The 19,833-nt window shown below is 40.7% G+C and overlaps 1 protein-coding gene across 1 annotated transcript in view; it reads left to right on the top strand.

Annotated features, from left to right (window-relative positions):
• kirrel3b (kirre like nephrin family adhesion molecule 3b) overlaps positions 1 to 19,833 on the top strand; it is a 152,467-nt gene that overhangs the window by 23,893 nt on the left and 108,741 nt on the right. The gene's annotated exons all lie outside the window — the stretch shown is intronic.

Here is a 19,833-nt window from a genome sequence, read left to right as displayed (position 1 = left end):
AAGCTCTATAACTCTTTGAAAAAATGACCACACATCTCCTATTTCAACTTTGTGTGATGGATTGAGAGGATGTGAAGACGCAGATATTTCCCTAGTTAATTGGTCTATATTGAAAACCGATAAGTCCACTTTTCCAGAGGATTTAGTAGTTATTGTTGGCTTCAGGTATATGTGTTTTATGTGACTTTTATGTGTGTGTGTGTGTGTGTGTGTGTCAGTTTGAGGGCTCACAGTCTTCGCATCTGCATAATCTATCTGGCAGGAGATAACAAGAGTTTGATGTCGGCAGTCTGTTTTAGGAATTATCAGGATAAATTTTTGGAGTTGCTGAGTAAATTGTCAAATGCTTGTAGACACAATATGGAACCAAAAAGGGTGGACTTAAGAGTCTTTACTGTGTAGACACCAAATCTTCACTGTGAGTTGGGAGTTCTTAGTGTAAGTTGCTATGGCAATAGGCAAAGCAGGCATGTTGTTGGGGGAATTCAGTGTGGGGCGCGATATGGATGACTAACGTGCTGTGCTCAACTAGCTTTGTAGATGCAAAGATCATATCTTTATGCAAGATTGAGCTTCTCTGCATTTAGCAAGAGCTGGATTAGATGGGTGCACATACACAGCCCTCCCCGTTTTGATGGTACTCAGGGGATGTTGATGAACATTTTAAAAAAGCTGACAGCAGAAATATCTAATTCTGTCGATCCATCAGTGTGAAGGAGTTCTTCCACTAACGCCTAGTAAGGACTATAAACATTTTAAATAGACATCCTGTAGGCTGATACACAAAACACCTGCCTATATAATTCATGGCTCAAGTCTTGTTGTCATGTCATGTCAAAATGTAATTTCAAACTGCCCCTACCTGAAATAAGCATGTGTATTGAATGGCTGTCATTTACAATTGATTTTTCAGAGAAAAATAATCTGACTTTTCAAAAAGGAGGAGATTATTGAAAACCAAGGTCTTCTTGAAAAGAGAACAGCTCTGTATGTGCTTCAGATAGTATACAATAAATAGAAAAATCTGAACTCAGTAAACTGAGTTCTATATTTCAAAATATAGAACAACTTCTTTCAGTTGTTGATGGGAGTTACACAAATAACCTGAGTTCTTTCGCTGAGTCTCACCTGTTACTGTCTTTGCCTACAGTTTAACACCAGTGCATTCATAGTAAAAATAAACACTGATTAATTCACCTATTTTCAGAAATAGAAATTAATAAAAATAAGGAGCCCTGTTTATAGTCAGTGGACATACTACTATAAACTTTGCTCAAAGGCTGCATTTGATCACATTTTCCTTTAAATGCTGAAATATTTCACAATATTCTATTTTCTTGTCTTGTTCCTTGGCTGACAAGCCCAAGTATTTCTAATCTACACTACAGAGATGCAGAGTACAGAAAGCACTTGTTTAATAAATTGACTTTGATATTTACTGTTCTGTGCAACATGCATTACAGCATAGTTACAAAGTCAAGGTGAGCATTTGAAGTAGTGGAACACAGCGATCGTTCTTCAGTGAAGATTATCTACAGCCAGCCCAAGAGCCATTCATTTAAGTGACTTTATCATTACCAGGCACAGAGTATGGATCCACAGAGCGAAATGGAATGGCTGGGAAACTAATGGCACTTGACAGATACTGGTGTGAGATAGTATGCTTATCTTTGTATTATGTGAAAAGAAGGCATTTTCCCAGATCACAGTGCGTGTGGTGGAATGTGGGGGTGGTGGGTGGTGTAGTTGTGGTGGGTGGTTTGGTGGGGGTGGTGAGAGAAGGAGGGGTGGTAAGGAGAGGGATATAACATAATGGAACAACCCATTCTGTCACTTTAAAACCTGTTATTTGCAATGGCTGGTTAAATGTTTCTTGCTATCCTCTCTCAAGCTTTTCTTAAAAGGAACATGAAATGTACCAAAAATACAAGTTTTGCCTCAGAAAATTGCAATAAATCTTCTACATTACATTTCCTGTTCTTTTTTTTTTTCTATTTCCTCAGTTGAAAGCAATAAAACCACCACTATGGCACTTCCCAGAGCAATAAATGTGTCTTTGTAATATTGTGGTGTGAACATACCAGACTAGCTTTAAAAATGGACAAAAAAAAAGTAAGTTAGAGTACCAGTTTCAGAGAATAGCAGGTGCTATGTTGTCTTATGGATGAGTTTTCTATCATCACACATTACAGATGGTTTTTACATGAGATTTGTCTTTGTTCCTAAAGCAATAAATTAGTGTATGCCTTATTAATTCCGCTATATGCATGAGATGATTGATTCATTTCCCGTCTGAAGCTGGGCCTCTCGATTGACAAGCAGTAAAAGTGACAGCGGGGTTGTGAGCCTCCCCGACGGTAGATGTACTGCTCTCTACAAGGTGGGTGGTTCCACCCCCTGATTGCTAATTACAATTAGTTACGATTCAATTACACAAGGTCAGCGACTAAATCAATCTTTGACAGGCACGTCTCTGTGTCAGGCTATTGACTGAGGGTTACCACTCACCATGCGCAGACCTATAATTTGTATATTTTCTCAGCATCTGGATCACCATGTGGACAAAAAAAAACTCATACAACTGCCATAAATAGAAGTAAAAAGAAGGCTGTAATATATAGGCTTCCCTCCGTATGTCACCTCGTGTGGTAGCTACTTTGTCATGAATGATGGACTGGGGGAACGAGGATTTTTTTTTTTTTTTCTCCTCACTGATCTGAGACTTGAGTGAGCAGCACCAGAGATTGCATTACCTCCCCATTGGCTGTTTACAAAGCCTAAGCGATAAGAAAAATGACTAAGTAAATAACTAAGATGTCCCTGTAAGCTCTCTTCCTCCAAGTGGGGGTGTGTGTTTGTGTGTGTGTGTGTGTGTGTGTGTGTGCTTGTGTGTTTGATACACTCATCTACTAAACTGCTCTCAATTAACTGGGTGATTGTTTTCTCCAGATTGGCCCCAGTGATTAGAAAAGTGTGTCCCGAGCTCGAGTGTATTTGTGTGTTTGTGTGTGTGTTCTTAACAGTTTGAAGGTTGCTGCGATCAAGGTCGCACTGGAGGAGAGCCTGATTAGACTTGTATAAGACGATATGTAACATATCAGTATCTCTCCCACTGATGCTGTCAGTGTTGCCTACTGAACACTGTCATTAAGAGAAAATTTGCTTGTTTTGATTCAATAAACTGTTTACTGAGGCATACTGATCTGACTTGGATATTGCTGATTATACACTGAAAAAGCTCATAAATCTTACAGTGGTCTATGAGATGAGGTCATTTAAATGCATGACAGGACATACTGCTAAACATCCCTATAGAAAATGATCTCTATGTGTGCGATGCATAATGCAATTTCCACTACTACAACTACCGCATGTTATTGGTTGTCTAATTTAAAGCTACCGAGACTGACCATGGCTTTCCACAACACATTTTTATATTTAGCCTGACAGAGTGCTTTCATTTCCTCTGTAGTAATTGGCATCCATTACCGATCTCTTTGGTATCATTGTAATGCTTTCAATATCATAACTCCTATAGTCAAATGGTCAGAGTTTTCTTATATCACAAAATAGCAGAGAGAAGTCCCCACCCATCATTTTCCAGTTCCACCACTTCTGTTTCTTTTGCATTTAACAAGCAGCTCGGTAACACAGCCCAAAATCAAAGCTCACCCACTTCTCCTTGCTGCACAGATTAATCTGAGGCACTCAGCATGAAATTAAGAATTGATTATTGTAAGACGATTCTGCTTGGTTAACTCCATTCAGTGGCATTCGCTCATACAGACTGACACGCCATCCTGTCCCCCGGGTCCTGGCATTAATTCTCTTAAATCTGTGCAGGTGACCTCACTGTTTAAAGATTTACACTGGTGAGACTTTGCTCCCAGTGTCCTTGCCAATAAGAGCCTTGGAGCTCACTACTGACAGCTACAACTCTGTTGCCATAACAGATGAGGAACAGAGGAATCAGCCATGCAGACTCTCATATGTCTCTTCTACAATCACGGCTGTGCTCCTCAGCATGAACTCTTTTTTGTCCATCATAATTTTGTCAAAGGTTTGCTCCAGGCATGGGTGATGTGAGAGAGGAATAAACAACTTGTATGCTGAGGTGCACTGCATTGTGGTGGCAGGCAGGCAGTCAGTCAGTGACAGGCATGACAACATTGTTCTCACAAGTAAAATTTTTAGGACAAAGCTATTGTATCTTTGATGAGTTGTGGTTCCTCCCGTACTGTTGTGGCTCGAGCTCATAATTTCTCAATAAAGCAGATTCATCTGCTGTGATGAATGACTGTAATCAACGCAACATTTTTCCCTAAAAGTACAGCTAAACTTTGTTTAGCTAAAGTACATCCAGTAGACATGTCAGTGTGTGTGTGTGTGTGTCTGTGTGTCTGTGTGTCTGTGTGTGTGCAGTGGAACATCTCTGGCACGGCAGCCTGAAAAAATTTCCAGAGAAATACATAGAAGACATCTCTACATGGATAAGCCACTCAGCAACAGCTCTGTGTGTAGGTGAGACTGTGTCTGCATGCCTGTCTGTCTGCCTGTCTCCCTTGTCTCATATGTCTATTGGAAACAGATCATCCTCGCACCTTGGTCGTAATCCGACACAACGTGTGGTCCAGACAGGGGCTACAATCTTGTGATAAGTCCTTTGGGTTTACAGACACACGCAGAGATCCATCCGGGGAGCCTAACTGGTTATCCCTCTCCTGCCTCTGTCCCCATTTCCTTATCCAACATAGCCTTTCCTTAAATAGTCGTCTTTGAACTAATCTGAAGAAAATCTGTCCTGTAGATGATGATAATCAGGTTCTGCTCTTTAATAAGTCAAATCAGATAAATGTTGCCATGCTTATAACAATAACAAGTGCATAGGGTACACTGGGGGAAAAACTACTATAATTTTTGTGCTTCATTGTAGTTGTAGATAACAGAATCCTTCATCCGACATAGTTCCGTCTTTCCAAGTTATTTTTCCGATATTCTGATCCAGTGCTATGCTAGAAACAAGCTATTTCCAAAGCAAAGAGTCATGGGAAAGAGTATCACTGACCAGGCGATTTTACCTCAAAGCATTCAAAGTTTGCTGCAGAAACACTAACTTTGCACACTTTCCACACCTACATGCTGTCAACCAATATCCAGCAGAAATAAAAGAAATAAAGGTTTCTGCACTTTAGGCTTTCCTTTCTAGTGTACAGGGTCTAAGAACGATTCAACCCACAATTTTCTTTAGTTCCTTATGTTTTGTTTTTTTTTAGTTTTTTTTTCTTTCTTTTTCCTTTTAAAGGTGAATAGTGGGTGTGGGTTAGATGGTCTCCCAGAGGAGTCACAAGTAATCAATATTAGCTACAAGTGGGTAGCTCATTGATGCTCTGTCTGCTCTTTATTGTCTTCTACACCACATGATGGAAATCTCTGGTGATACTTTTTTCATGTCTATCCCCTGTCTTAGTTTTGCTCTGTCCATCCTTGTGTTTGCATCATCTGGAGTCCCACAATCCCTCTTTCTCTCCGTCTGTCTTGTCTTTGCTCCTCAGTTCAGTGCTCCCCACGTTCAGCTGCTGGTTCACCTGTGGCCAAATGACCACCCGTGTACTATGCTTCCCTGATACAATAATTCCACCACATGCACTGGCCTGATATTTGTCAGCTTAAGGGCTATGAGGGGGCTCTGTCTGTCATTTAGCATGACAGCGGTGCATGCTTATTTGCTATTCTATTTTGAGGCTTGATTGACGGGCCGACAGCCTTGACATTCTTGCAGGCGTTGTGGAGCCTGTTATTATGCATACATTAACATTCTGATAAACACATGGTCGACCATTGAGGAAATAATTACATGCCATCACTCTACTGTCTGGAAAGAGTGCGCTTTGTAGTGTGTGTATGCACGCACACACATTCATCTGCATGTTTCATCCCATAAATATGATCTCTGTTCCTCTCGTTCCTCCCCGTCCATTAATGAGTTCAACAGCAGCCCCTCTCATTTGGAAAGCACTCCGCTGAATCTCATCGTGTACTGCATTTCTCAGAACCCACGCAAAAACTCTAATAGTTTTTTTTTTCTTTTTTTTTGCATGGTAAACATACTTCCCACCAAGATTTGAGATTTTAACTACACAAGTCGCTCACTCCCTTGTGCCTGATGCCCTTTGTATCTTGAACAGAGCTATGGAGAAACAGCATGCAGGCTTGTTTGTGACATTTTACATCTCCAACAGTTCAGTTAAAAAGAAAAATATATGCATTGAAGTTTATTAATAGAGTGCGTCTGTGCTATAACAGTTTATGAATTCAGTTCTTATGATATGTTAAGCCAGTGATGGTGTCATGGAAAGTTTTTATGCAACTAAGAACACGAAGTTTTCATAGTTTACAAAAAATACTTCTGAAATACAGCATTTTACAACGAAAGTCATTTTAACAGTCACAACAACTTTAACGCTGCTGCCACCAGTAAAGCACATGATGTAACAGTTTATAATGTTATTCTCTTGTCTATAACATATATAATACGCTATGACACTTTTGTCAAACCATCACTTTTCAAAACTGACACTCATATCAAAGTTGGCAGTTGACTCACAATGTTACCTTGCCCTAGCACAAATGACCCACTGGGCTAATTATAGTTTGGCAAGCAACATATTGACTGACTTCCCAGAGGCTCTCAGTCACCACCTAAATCGAATTCTATTCACAGCACAATGACACATAGTATCAATCAAGCAGCCTGTATCTCCCAACACCTCAGATCTGATTGATGGGTCATGGCAGTGAATGATCATCAGCATGTCAGTGGGTCGTCCTGCCTAATCTGCAGAACTCTGACATGAACTTCTGAAAACGAGTATATGAACAACTCATTTCACATAAACAAGAGAAGCATTCCATTGTTTTGTTTTGCAGTGCATTGGCCTTAAGACTAATATGTGTTGTGGTTATTACAGCCTGGCTCCTCCCTCGCCCTCACTTCCTCACATCTTGATCTGCAACCCTGACACTTTGTAAAATATACAAGTGTCAGCAAATGCAGTATATGCAGCTCCCGGAGCACTCCTAAAATACCTTTATAAAACCATGAAGCAAACAATAAAAAAAGGCTAAGAGTTGCAAGTCTGGCAGAAGGTGTCAGATTATGCTATAGTCAGCCAAGCTAATTTAGTGGTAACTCCTGATTTTTTTTTTTTTTAGCACTTGCACCTGGTACCATGGATGTGTGTATGCGTGGGTGTTTACATACTTACATCTATGTGAATAGTAAGTGTGCTTGAGAGCTTGGGATTTGGCTACAGCTTGGGGTCAGATGACCCTTTAGCCCTGATTCTGTAATCCTGTGAAACCTACAACACCCATGAATTCTCACTCCATTGTCATGCTGCTTCTGTCTAAGAGGAGAGCCCTCTGGAGGCTCCATAGGGAGAAAAACCCCCCTGGTAAAAGTGCAAATGGCAACATGAAGTATGTCAAGCTGACAAGTAGGACCCGTAGCTCCTAAGGGAGCCTTGTCGGTTAACTGCTGTCTACTAAACCTAGTATTTGGTGCAGTTTGACTCCCAAGCTCTTTTTATCTTATGGGGCCCCCATCCGTAAATCAAAGACTGCAAACACCATCTCCCCTTTGTACCTTGAATAGAGCTCAGGCACTCATGGGAGAAACAGAGCTTACATGAAAGAATACCTAATGCCTGTGTGCCAACGGGGGCTGCCCCAGCACTAGAACGGGAGCTGACTGGAAAAGTGAAAGCAATGTGATGTGATCGTCAGGCTCTTTTAACACGTAGTCCTAGCGAGAGTGGGGCTTTCAATTATTCAACCTTTTTCTTTGCCCTTGAAGTGTACATTAGTCTTGTTTCATTCTCTGTGTGTTAACAAGCAATGTCTGGCCTGCTCCGGCAAGGATGTGGCTGTCACCACCATTTCACTTCATTGCTTTTTCGGTGGGGTTGGAAAAAAAAGGCCAAAGTACAGTCTTGTCGTCAGACATCTGCTAAAAGCAGCGTGGTGACGAATAAATGGAAGTTCTGTTCTTTATAACACAGAATTCTAAATCATAATACTGACTCCTGTGTATGCAGACTCTTGAGGATAATGACAATGGCCATGTGCTGTGGTGGTGGATTTAGGTGAAATATGTGGGTACAGATGTAAATCTGTACACACGTACATCAAGATATTTGGATTTTGAATTTGTTATGAATAGGATTGCTTCATTTCTCATAAAACTGTTGGTTACAAATATGAATTCTTTACTAAGAAAACGTACTGCTGCAAAATTTTGTTTTTTTAGCCATATTACATGTTGTCAAGTTGATTTCTAAAGCAAACTCATTACTGAGGAGTGTCATAATGTCACATATGACCTTGTTGCATTCATTTAATTTAGTTACTATACAATATGTGAAAATCAAAGGACTAGGCAGGTAGAGTAGGAATGACAAGAATTTGGTATAAACTGTCATTTTACCATGTGTGGAAATACTTCAATGTAAATGAAACACCCACACCCATCTTTGAACTCGGCCTTCATTCACTTGTAAAGTTTTGTGACTGCATCTTGTGACACTTTCTGTCCACAGACACATTAACACCAGCACATTTTGCCTTGATGACACACAGACAACAATAGTGTCCTTGTCACTGGTAAAAGCATGCTAGCCAGTGCCTTGAAGGGAAAAATTTCCACTGAAGTTTGATACATATATATTTTAGCATGTACATATCAAATACCTTGCAGCAGCTACATACAGCATCAACAACTGTTAGGAACAGCAGCAAAGCTGTCTCCTTCTGACCTGGATTTCAACATTGTCTCAGGACTGAATCTTCAACATGTGCCAGCCAGCACAGCTTGAGTGCTTATATTTAGACAAGACTGCCGTCTGCCCCAAAATTACTCATACTGTGGCTCCCCTGGGATTCCTGTTAGCTCATCCAATGCTCCTTTCTTCAAAAAGGCAAAGGGGCTGTGACCTTTCCTCGCTGCCTGTGGTGTTTGTCCTTTGCATCATACCATACCTTGACCTTTTCCGTCCTTTTAGATTCCAGCAGGTAATCAATTAGCTGCTACTTAGATTATCACAGTCAAAGGTGAATAAGACTGTGGTGGTATGCACTGTATGAAATATTGTTTTTAATGATTTCTCAGCTTCCCTAGTCCTTTGGGTATGTGAGGTGAACTGAGGTATGAAGCGTGTCTGTAACTTTCTCCTTGTGTACGGGGAGTAGGTATGGTGTTGTGATTGTATTTGTCCTTGAAGACAATGAAAGGACACAGACAGATGCCTCATGTTTTGGTGGTTTTTAGATTGTTATTGTACAAACTTGGTTCTGTTTGTCTTTGCTATGGTTTGAGGGAATGCAGGCAAGAAACAAAAAAAAAAAAAAAGTCTAGGAGAATGATGGACATTTCTCAGTCTATGCTATTTTAATTAACAAAATACATCATCAAAGTCTGATAATTCACATTGTCAAGCCTTATCTAAAGCCTTATCATTTTTTCACCTTGTGAGGAAAAACTCTAGAGTTGGACTTTAAAAAAAAACAGTTGATTGGATTGCTTTTTCTTTTCCTATCTCCAATAATCACTCTCTTAATGAGTCTGTAGTGTGTCTCTAAAAAGATTTCAAAACAAAGAACTAGCTTTTGCTGGATTAAAACATGCCCTGTGATTGGGGGAAGTGGGCCTCCCTGGTGACAACAAAGCCTGTTTGGTGGAGCGTCGACCTTCAACCTGTAAAAGAGCCCAGTAGTCTGCAGGGAACTCGGAGCAGATGCTCATGGCTGCCTTCTCTTGAGTGGGTGGGCAGGGTTAAGGATTTGCCAGTGTTTATAGTCAAGTATGAAAGTTATTTGGCATGAATAATAGTATGTGTACTCTTGATGCGAAGCTTGGAGGATGAGGAAGCTCAGGGTGAGTCATAAAGATTCAGGTTTGGCAGGAGGTAAAACAAAAGCACTGCTGGAGTTGATCGGAGATGACAGGTAGGCGGAGACTTCAAGAGGGAACCAACCTGTTGCTGTCAGAAATCACACAGATAAAACAGTGAGGCTGTTCGGCTGAAGTCTGTTGAGAGGTCTGACGACAGCAGGGGTGATGGGTAATGGCTTGGACCATTAAATCTAGCTTTCCACAGGGCGATCTTGTGGCCAGTGACAGATACATTGATTTAGAACTTGAAATGTGCAACTTAACTAGGTTTGTTGGTTTAAGGCTTATTTGGTAAATTTCATTTGTGTGCCATAACAGCACTGACACTTGTTTGTGAAATGTCACTCAAGCAATTGGTAGTTTTGCCATTACAACAGCTACAGGTACAGGGTACAGGTACTGGTGTCATACTAAGTAGCAAGTTGTTAACTTGTTACCATGCTCACACTAAATACTGAAAGCGTGAACGTGATAAACATTACCTGCTTAATGTCAGAATGTTTGTCATTGTGAACATGATGCCACGCTGACATTGGCATTTAGGTCAAAGCACAGCTGTGGCTAAGCCTCACAGAGCCACTTGTTGTCTTGTTAACTGACTCCATGTCTTGAACATTGTGTTGCTGTTGTTTGTTTATTTATTTATGGAATTGTTACTGATAACTGAAAAAAACTGAAAATATATTGCAGAAGTCTTTTTAAAATGAGTCTTTTAAAAGTAATAACAACATACAAGGTCATAACTGATGCAATCGGTGACAGGAGGCACAGGCTGAGTTTACACCTAACTCCCTCTAACACCCATTCGTTCACTGCACACCATTATTGATTGAACACAAACATACTGTATATTCACCACTCACATGCCTGCTGTTGGGCGAGCTCCTCTTTCCCTCTAGTTTCATTTTTCTTTCTCTCTGTCCCTCTGCTTCTGTCTCTGCTTCTCTGACTCGCTTCTCTCCCTCTGCTTTCCTTCCCAAGGCTTCCTTTAAGGGGCACACACCACTTTATCACACTGATGAATCTGGTGGGCTTCTCAAGGAGAAGCCGTCCGCCAGTAATGCAAAGACAAATGCCCCCTGTCCCCCGTCAATCGCTTCTTATGTTTAAGGTGATGCAGAGAGACAGGTTGATTAAAAGAAGGTTAAGAGATGCGCTGGGGCCGTCACTCAGCCATCATGACGGATTGGTGACAAGCGGGTCAAGGGTGTTTCAGCCCAGACATGGTGTTAGAAGAATGGAAATGGTCTCTCAAGAACAGCCCCTCACCTGCATACACACACACACAAACCCTCCTCTCCTTCTTCTTTCACCTTGCTCTCACTGTGCCACTGCAGTTCAACTGGATTTACGATCGTACAGGTGTTCATAGAGAGACGTCTCAGCCATGTTTTAATTAAGCCAGACATTTACTCAGGAACAGTGGCAAAGTCACATAGAGGGGAATGGGACCTGAAGGGATGAGGATGTTGACCTTTTCTCAGTTTCTCTAACTGAATGATTCAAATTCACTGTGTTCCATAATTCATGCTAAATCAAGTAGTATTTGGCACAGACTTTTTCTATAGGTCAAGGATTAGTGTATGTGTGTAAAAGAAAAATGTACTCTTTCTCTCTCTGATTTTAGGTAAAGGTGTTTGTTTCATACAAGGTTCAGCACACAGAAAATAGTATGTTGCAAATTTGAAAATTAATATTAACTGGTAAATAGATGCTTTGTTATTTTACTAAAGATTATGGATGTTTTCTCTGAAAGTTTGTTTGACCTTGAATATATTGTAGCTGTGAAAAATAGCTTTGGTGAGAGAGAAAGGGAGATAATTTCCCCTTTAGCTGTTCAACCATATCTGCACCAGAGGTCCATGCTGTCACTGCAGAATCACCTATGCTAAGAGTCATATGTGCGCACAAACCTATCTAAATGCATATACTGAACCAGCATCCACTCACACATTCATACACAATACTGTCAGCTGCAAAGACAATTAAGAGCAGGATGAATGTGTCATATCTCAAACAGGCATAATCTGGAAACTTGAGGAAATAAATTGGTTTGTGATTATTTTCAGGCCAGTGATTAAATCTCAGGTTCAATTATGCTCAACTTGAGTAAAACCAGGGAAAGTAAAGAAACATCTAAAATTAATCTTTTTTCTCAAGCAACATGATAAAGCCCTTTGAATATTAAACAGCTTAACTTTCCTGAAGAGCATATGATAACTGTAGCAATGGTACTACAAGACATTCTCTGCTAATAGTTAGCAAGGGGTCAATGTGTCATGCTGGCTTTACCTTGCAATAGAATAGAATAGAATAGAATAGAGTATAGTACAGATGTCCATTGGGCTGATCTTGGACAGCTGTGATCTTAAAAGAAAATACTAGAAAAGCTCCAGTAGGAGCCAGGAGTTAAACACTCAGCCAAGGCCACTGCCACTGTGTTGTTTTTCATGCCGAAGCTAATGTTATTATTGTTGCTGATGTTCTGCAGCTGTTTCCTTCCTGTCTTCATAATGCATGAGTTAGACTATGCGCCTGTTATTATTTTGGAAGTGTTGGCCTTGCAACATCAAACACAGCGACTTAAGGGAGGAAGCAGGCAGCACATCCAACTAGTATAATCTCGGCAGCCATCTGTCTGTCACACTGCCTCGGGAGGGAAGAATCAAACCAGGCAAAGATGGATTCTTATTTTTCTGGATTTCAATTCAGATCTGTGAGAGTACGTACACTCACAGCCTTGTTTAGCATCTGAGAATTATACAGCAAAGCCAGTTTGTTGACTGAGGAGAGTTTATCTAAAATTCCCATCACCCTTTTCCATTCTAATTTTATTTGCTGCAGAGTTTTGCTCAGGGATAATGCCTGAAGTTAAATTCAGAGGGAAGCTGAACAATCTCTTGAAGTAAAAAGTTGTAAATGTTCGTGGGATTAAGGAGGCACTGGTTTGCCTCTCTCCTCCCCGTCTCAAATGACTACAACAGCATGCGTTCTACGAACCTAAAGTGGACCCAATGTGTCTGTGGATTTCCATGTATTACTGTGGAAGAAGTTTACTCTTCATTTCATTCTGAAATGATGAGGAGAAGATCCATCTTTCTATTTTTTTCCCACCTCTCCCAGTGGCATCTGAGGTATGCTTATCTGAAGCAGCAGATGCACAGGGCTCATGGGACCTCATCAGAAAGGCTCTGTGAAGGCATACCTGCTGCTGGTGAACCGTTACCTCCATTCCTTCTACATCCTTTTGAGCCCCCTAACCCCTAGCCTTCTGGGCTGAGGGACAGGCACACCAATTACTTAAACCAGGGAAGAAGCTAATGTCATATGTAGTGGAGTGACAACTTGCCTCGCATGGGAAAGGTCCCATCTAGCCTCAATAAGTTTTTCCTCAAGAGCAAATGCATAGCAAGTGGTGCCTCAAGAGAACAGCAGCAGAATACTGGGTAGGGATGAGCAATGGAGATATTAAATGGTTCTGTGGAGCACTGCTTCAGGAAGTGATTGCTTATATACCACCCACTTGAGTACCACCCCAAACTACAAATTGGAAGCAGTCTTTTTTTTTTTTTTTGTCTCCCAATACATATCACTTGGGTCAGGGCCTGTGTCAGGGTTAGACACCTACATTCCACTGTGTTTGACCTTACCATCTTAATAGGACATTTAGATGTAGAATTTGTAATGCATTAAGACCCACAATTATTTTTAAATGCATACTATTCCATCATATCGTATTAGGCTTAAACTAAAACCCCAAAATGGGTTAAAATGGTCTGGTAGGCATGTTGTTGCATGCTGCTGAATTCTAGTGCCAGAGAGGTCATAGCTAAATTAGAGCACCAATCTGCTCAGAAACACAGCTATACGGGAATAATCTGTTTTTTATTTATTTATTTTATTTTATTTTTTTGGTGGAGAAACTTTGGAGCATTCACCAACTGCAAAATATAAAGTAGACATGCTTCGTTATTTGTACAGAATTATTTTGATGGCCTTGGAATGTCATTCACAGTGTGCCATGCTCATGATAATAAATACTAGTAGGACTAATGAATGCATTCGCTGATAATGTGTGTGACTTAATTGTTTATGTTTGGGCAATGCTATAGAGGGGGCAGAGATCTGTGTGAATTGTGTGCTACGTGACCATTGACCATGAAGAGGACCAGGGGACTCACAAGGTTAATTTTGGTCTGCAGGGGTACAGGAATCACACATCAGCTCAAACTGAATTCTGCAAATTGTGTTTCTGCGAGACAGAGAGAGAGAGATTATTTTTTGTGTGTGACCATGTCCTTGACCATGTCTGCATGTATATGCTTGTTTTATATTTCATTCCTTAATTACTTTACATACTGAAGATGTGCCATACAGTGAAACAGTTCTCCAAATTAACTCTGCAAAAGCTCTCAATAGAAGGACATATATTTTCAAATTTCACTTTAGTTCACCTGCCTTTGCCTTTCAACAGCCCCTTGTCTCCTCTTCTACTTTGGGTTTATAGTTTTAATTATCAAATCAAACAAAATCACTAGATTATGACGCAGCTCATATTATACCACCAGGTTCTGTTGTGATAGGGAAACAGTGGCTTTTCCTTTGCAACCATTATCACCCTGAGAGCCGTTGTGTTCAGTAAATCTCTGAAATCTCTTTTCCCTTTATCAGGAAACTGCAGGAATACAGATCATACTGTATGTCAGCACAGGCTAGAGATTCTCTAAAAGCTCAGGAGTAAAAACAATGTGTTTGCTGCTCTCAGCCCACAGCTACTATGGGCCCAGCATGATGGGGATTGTTTAAAAGCAACTAACCTTTCCATTACCTTGAATGAATGTGTCTTATAACAAAATCTGCCACATGTGAACAAACATAATGGATCTGAAAAAGAGAAAAAAAAACTGCGGGAAAATAATATATTCAGTTCATGTCAGGAAATGATTCTTGCCATTCTTTTACCATTGGACTTAACAGTTTTCAAAGATTGAAATTACTGGAGCAAAAATCAGGTTTGAAAATTATCATGAGTTTGGAAATTGTCACTATTTTTTTTTTTCTAGCAGAGTGAGCCTGTTTTTTTATCTGCTGAGTGAGTATCCACCTTTCAGCAAAACCTCACATTCATACCTGTGAAACCCAATCTGATTTGCCAGGTCTATTGCAGTAGTTCTACTAGAGCATTTCAGGGTTAAGTGCATTGCTCCTACTTTTCAATGTAAGTTAGAGTCTGTTTTTTTTTTTTTTTAATAAGTACAGTGTTTCTGAGTGTTACTGTTTCACTTTGTTTTCCATGTATAGAATTTGAACCAGTGACTTTTATGAGGTTCTTATGCACATGCAGTCTGTGTGTGTGTGTGTGTGTGTGTGTGTGTGTGTGTGTGTGTGTGTGTGTGTGTGTGTGTGTGTGTGCGCATGCATGCGTGTGTGCGCGTGTGTAAAAAGCTAGCAAAGACAAGCAACAACACAACAGTGTTATTGGGACCAGAAGGTGAAGTGAAAACAAGGAAATGCCAAGGCTGATTTCCAACCTTTAGACACTTGATTAGAATTGATCCCAGCGAAGTCTACAGTTGAAACATCTGCACCAGTAATTGTTTCCCTCCTTTGTGTATGTGTGTCTGTGTATGTGTAACCGTTCCCTTAAGAGCCCTTTCCACTTAGTAGAAGCAAGAGTCTTAATTGCTGAAAATGTTGTGCTGCAGTGCACAGAACTTGTTTAGACATTCTGCTTCTCTGGCAGGTGCTAATTGATCACCATTTGAAAGATTTTTGACTTAATAAAAAAAAGAGAGAGAAAGAACAAAAAACTTTCTATTGTTGGAAGCACAAACGTCTTTTAATTAAAATAAGTTTTCTTGAGCTCTGCCTTCATTAAGACCAAATGGTTCTGAATTACAGTGTTAAATAATGGAATCCAATGCATTTGTTGAGCTGAAGCGTCAGTGGATTTTTCTACACTCTGAAACAGGCAATTTGACTTACATACATTGAACCTTTGGGGGATAAAAGCAGGTGGACATGGAGGACTGTAGCACAAACTCATGCCTTAATGCAATTCCATGCAATTATCCCCTCATGACTCCTCTGTTTTGTGTCAATCAGAGAAAAAAGTTTTGCTAGCTCTTCCCTGCCTATGAATTCACTGTGAACAATGAACATTCACTGTTTTTACAATGTAGAAATCCCATGTATTCTGAACTACCTCCACCATAATAACAGAAAAGCTTAGCAACACAATTTCCCCATCAGCTACCCGGCATCTAGAGAAGCAGGAAGAATTTGTGTCACTTCTTTGTTTAGAGGAGATTTCTTCTCAGTGATTTACCCAACCTTACAGGTCACATGAGTTAGCAACCTTTTTGGCTCAAACTTGTGACCCCCTGACTGTCACCACCATCGTTTAATCCAGTCTAGAGTACATATTTTTGGAAACAACCAGGGGAATAACAAATCCAGTCTCTGCAAAGCCCTTGGAAGGTGGGCAACAGTGGAGCTCGAATCCGCAGAAGGTGAAGCTTAATGGAAGCTGGGGAAGGGGAAGTGGGAAAGCTGTACTTGAGATAGGGCCAAGGAGGAGTTGTCAGCTTTGATTTATTAAGTGCAGCTCCTGCTCTGACTGCTAGTAACTTGTCAGTCCCCACATAATGGATGGGGCTCACAGCTCACTGCTCCGTGATTGGCTTTTTTTTTTCCCCGGACCCTGTCCGTCGGGCCTCTCATCCATCGCTATCTTGCTCCCATTTCTAATTAATTTGTTATTCACAACCTCCACTACTTTTCCTCTTTGCCCGGGTACAGTGGACCCAGCAGGCCGCTCTTTTTCTCACTTTCTCTCTCCCTTCCACATCCTTCATTCAATATTCTCACTTGTGTTTGACAATGCCTCCCTGTGGTGTCAAAGTTGGCAAATGACTACTTCCCTCCCAATCCCATTCTTCTAACATGGTGTTGGTCCACAGAAATACAACTGCGCTCATCATTCACTCACCAGAGATGCTTGGAAGCTTTTGTCTCTATCCTTCACCGGGGAGTCACTGATATCATAGGCTTAGAGCTTTGCAGAGCCCTCTTACCAACCTTATCCTGTGTAGGTATGTTAGGTTAAAAATGTGACAAGCTTCTTTAGCTCTTTTCTGCACTTAATGCACCTGGAGTGTATCGAATCCCTGGCCATTATTCCAAGAGCTCTCTATAATTTCAAACATGGACCTGAGGAATGAAATACATATTGATGCCACGAGAGAAACATGCTACAAGATGCCACAAGAGAGCAAGAGAAGCACAGTGGTGGAAAAGGCAGAGGAAAAAGGCATGATTGCACTGAAATAGCTCGGATCTTTTCCATTTCCAAAGACCTGCAATCCAAACGAGAACAAACAGACTCACTGAAATACGGCATGCGATGAACAAGACATTGGCAAGCTCATGCTCACAAGTCTTGTCAACTCACATAACGGATGTTCAAAAACAAATACAAGTCATGTAAAAAGATGAGACAGTGTAGTCCACTTTATTTGGAATAACATTAAACCAGAGCGATAGCAACGTTGCTGAGAATGACAAATGTTGTTTGTCTTGTAAACAGTCAGCCACAGAAAATGGGCAAAAGTGTCTTTTTTGCCTGGCTCACAGCTTGGGGTAGTCTCAGCTTTTGAGGCGAAGCTTGCAAATGTGCACACCTTCTTCCACATATAAAACAAAAAAACAGGACACATGCACAAGATGTAGAGTTTGAGGTAAGCCTCTGTGATGTTTGTGCTATGACCCCCACACCGAGCTCATGATCGAAGTCACACGCACACACATTTCCACACAGAAACATCACACCCAGCATGAGCCTAGCTGCCCTGCGGTGGATCCCATCCACCGCGATTCCCTCACATCGCCGTCCTCTGCGATTAGCTTTGTCTTTGGCCAGATGCAGTGCAGCGGGCCTGGAGGATCTAACACAGTGTGTGGTGCTATTACTCAAAAACAATCAGTCACAACCCACTCCGATTTCATTTTAAACTAAACTTGAAATTTGAAATTATATGAGAAATTTTTGTCTTATCTTGTTCCTCCAGCAGCCTCAAAGAAGGTTTGGTGGGTCATGTTCTTGCAGTCACTTACTGCAAATGTATGTAAGTAATGCAAGTATGAACCATTGCCTGCACATGTAATAATACACTGCAGGCAGTGGTTCATAGTAGATATGTGGAAGTTGGGGGGGAAGTGTGATTAGAAAGTGACACGGTAAACAAATAGAGGTGTCATTATCTGACAGGTCTGGACCTCAAGGGAAGGAGGTGGATTCTTTTTACAAGACAGAGTTATTGATTTGAATAACTCTACCCTACACCTAATGGGGTGCGTCATTTGGCGCAACCCCTGCGGCATCCACAATCCATCTCTTATCTGTCAAGTGTGGCATAGGGGTGCACACCATTATTTGTTTGATTTATGAAGAATTTCATTGAAGGGGCAGTTTGTCATTCATGAGCGTCCGGGATTTGGTACATCAATAGACCCACGCTAGCTTAAGTGGGAGAGGAAAGAAAGAATAGTGATGAGGGATATTTGTAGAGGGAAAGTTCTGGGATGCCAACAAGAAAGCAAAAATCAATACTTTTTAATGCCATTGGAGATGAAGGGCAAGTTGAAATGTAATGATTTAACCAATCCACATTACGATTTTATAGCTCACAGAAATCCACTTTTCTTCATTCAAATAACAAGAACACTTTTATTTCTTGCTCCCGCTCTCCAATCAGATTGTGTTTTTGTCAGTATATGTTTAATAGTCAATGACAGCTGCAACCTTAGAAAAATAAACAATAACACATCATAAATTCATTCTTTCTCTCTCAAAGACACACAGACACACACAGTACAAGCGGAGGAATGTTATTCTCTGTGATGTAGGCCTATTTGACATGTGAAGGTCAATACACGAATTGCAAATCACACGCTGGTTAGCAGCTTTTGAGGGCTGCCAGTAACTTGTTTGTTTGCTTTCTTTTATCCCCTGTAAAAACTTCCTGTGAGAACACACACAAATACACTCTTTGCAGCTCAGATGTGGCAAAAGATTGTCAGTGTGTGTAGGCATCACAAGGGAGCTGGTTGAACCACTATTTAAATTTTTTCCCAACACCATTAGTACCATTTACCTTGACTGAGTTAGAGCCACTGGGGGGTAAGCCTGCTTTTGACACCAGTAAGCCTGTTAGTGTGTGTTGAATTAACATGAAAACACCTGTTGGCGAACCTGTGGAAAACTTTGTTGACTTTTATATTTCTGCTTCTTGCCTCATTAAATGCAACTGATCTTTCATCCACTTCCAAGTGAATTAACCAAGATGAGGTATACCACCAGTTTGCATTTGGTATTTCACTACAGTCTATTTCTAAGCCCTCCTGTGGAGATAATGTGCAGTAGGTATGTTGCATATGCAGGATACAGCAATCATTATACCCCTAACAATTAGGCATGTCAGTTTTCATTCTATATTGCTGACATTACTATTTTCAGTCTGTTTTCCTTGAGAACCTGTTAGGCAGCAGAAGTTGCAGCCCATGTTGTTTGAAAATCCAGTATGTTGGTTTATGAAGTGATAAATGTGAAATGAAGTAGGAATGTTTGTAGCAAAGGTAGTCAACTTATAGTCTCACTGTTTCACTGCTTGCTTGATTACTTCCAACCTCTGAGGTAAAACGGCTCCTTAGTTCAACGGAAGAGGTTTGGTAAAAGACATACAATGGAAGGATGACATTCCAAAAACCTTTAGAATGATCAGGCACTGTTGTGTTAGGAGTTGGATGCTCCCCTAGGTAAATTCTGCATAAGGAACAGTTACAGTGAAGACATCTTCTCCTCTATACCTTCATGAGTTCTGTGG

This window comes from Toxotes jaculatrix, chromosome 9, assembly GCF_017976425.1.
Source record: "Toxotes jaculatrix isolate fToxJac2 chromosome 9, fToxJac2.pri, whole genome shotgun sequence".
Lineage (NCBI taxonomy): Eukaryota > Metazoa > Chordata > Actinopteri > Toxotidae > Toxotes > Toxotes jaculatrix.
Note: the sequence above shows the minus strand (reverse complement) of the source record. Positions and strands in the feature narration are given on the sequence as shown.